The 1,930-nt window shown below is 38.2% G+C and overlaps 1 long non-coding RNA gene across 1 annotated transcript; it reads left to right on the top strand.

The window, feature by feature from the left end:
• On the top strand, positions 1–1,630 carry LOC120940610. Its single transcript, XR_005749459.1, has 5 exons — positions 1–549; positions 674–805; positions 929–1,008; positions 1,133–1,207; positions 1,474–1,630. It is a non-coding gene; the product is annotated as an uncharacterized LOC120940610 (long non-coding RNA).
• The last annotated feature ends 300 nt before the right edge of the window (positions 1,631–1,930 follow it).

The following is a 1,930-nucleotide window of genomic DNA, read 5'->3' as shown; positions in this document are numbered from 1 at the left end:
GCGCATCCTTCCCAATAAGCCACTACAGCCCTTTTCCATACATCAGCCCATTCACATCCCTGTTCAGGGTCTCTCTCCCCTTCTTATTAGTGATTTTTTGTTTGTCTTAATTCTTTATTATATTTTGACTTCTACAATATATGATCTACTGCTTTTGCTTTCATGTTTGATTGCTTGGTTTGCCTTGATCAGTCAGCTTGCGGTCATGGTCCACGCCGCTCTGTGTATGTGTGACTGTTTTGGTGCTGCTGGCTGGCAATCGCTCTCTTTTAGTGCTCTGTGTTCCTCCCCTCTGCACTCATACGTTTCCTTCCTTTTTTCCTTTTTCTCCAGAGTGCGGCTCCGCTGATTGGCCGGTGTCATCATATGACACGGCTGCTTCAGCGCTAAGGAGTGTGGGAATTGTAGGCATCTCAGCGACCATGTGACCTCTGAGATCCAATCGCGATGCACCCGCCTCCCCAACAGGCTATATATAGCATGATATGATCATTATCTGTCTGCTACCAACAGGGTACTGACAGATGTCTTTATTCCTCTTAAAGATAGGTAAGTTTCCATCCTGCAACCATTCACTCTCCTCACTATTGTCTCCTCTGTGTAAGGTTTGAATACTTATGGCTAAACCTTCACTTTTTCATTTATTTTCATTCATTTTCTACCCCTTTTAAAGGAGATTATCTGTGGACTTTTCAGCTGCAATTGACTGGTCCTTGATTTTTGCTGCAAACGACTATCCTTTGACTTTCTATCACCAGCTGATGTTTGCTTGCACTCAGACTGTTCATCTAGTTAAATACTCCATGTAAGTTGATCCCTTGCTTACACTTAATAATTTAGTTACCCATGTTCTCACTAACTTTATGAAGTATACTAAATCTATTCAAACACCTTTTTTTTTTTTTTTTTTTTTTTTTTTTTTTCTCAGATGAATTGAGGCTCTTCAGTGCCCATGTTATTGTCTTACTTAATTCCCCTGTATTCACCTTGATTTTATTACGCTTCAAGGTATGGCTGTTTTACATATATTAACCCTATTGACTCTATTATGGATTTGTTTAATTAGTTGAAACAGATCATAATTTAATAACACATATTCTAACATAGATTCTTTTTCTTCTGTATTTTTAAGTCCTGTCAGTTGAACTTGGATTTCAATATCCACCCTGAGGGGGTTTTTCCTTGACTGGCTGTGCATGAAGCTAGGGTAGGTTTTATTTCTCCTACCTATGGAATTTTGCTGCCAGCCCCCTCTCATGGGCTGAACAGCATTGGCTGCTACCAGGCTGTGGATATATGCGCATTTGCTCCTATGAACTTTGGTTTCTCTTGCCCCGCCAGAGATCCCAGCCAAACTTTTGTTTGTACTCTATATACATGACATGTTTTGTTGAACATATATAATCAAAGTTCTTTTAGAGCTTATATTGTATGCATATGTTAAAATTGTTTTATTCTTTTTCATCTCTTTAGAGTAATCTAGAGAGACGATCTTGTCCTAATTCCCCTGAAGAAGCCAAGAGGCGAAACTAGTAGGGTCGACCTGATCGAAAAAATTATTTCTAGATCTTGCTCCCACAAAATAATTTATGCACTATCTGTACATTGAATTACTATATTTTGTAAAAATTGAATGAATAAACCTTTTTTATATATTTTTATATATACATACATACTTTGTCTGGTTTTCTTCATCGCACCGCAATAATCCCCCCAACTCTTCCAAAAAATTCCCCTCCTTTGAATCTATTTTGGGATGAGGTGCTGTATCCTTTTTTAGGACTCTCGATCACATACCCCCCAATCTATCTCATATATTAGTTTCACCTTTGAAAGGGTTTGTAAAGGTATTTTTTTTTCCTAAATAGCTTCCTTTACCTTAGTGCAGTCCTCTTTCACTTACCTCATCCTTCAATTTTGCTTCTAAATG

The sequence above is a fragment of the Rana temporaria genome, chromosome 5 (genome assembly GCF_905171775.1).
Source record: "Rana temporaria chromosome 5, aRanTem1.1, whole genome shotgun sequence".
NCBI lineage: Eukaryota > Metazoa > Chordata > Amphibia > Anura > Ranidae > Rana > Rana temporaria.
The sequence above is the reverse complement of the archived record's forward strand: the minus strand, read 5'-3'. Positions and strand labels throughout refer to the sequence as shown.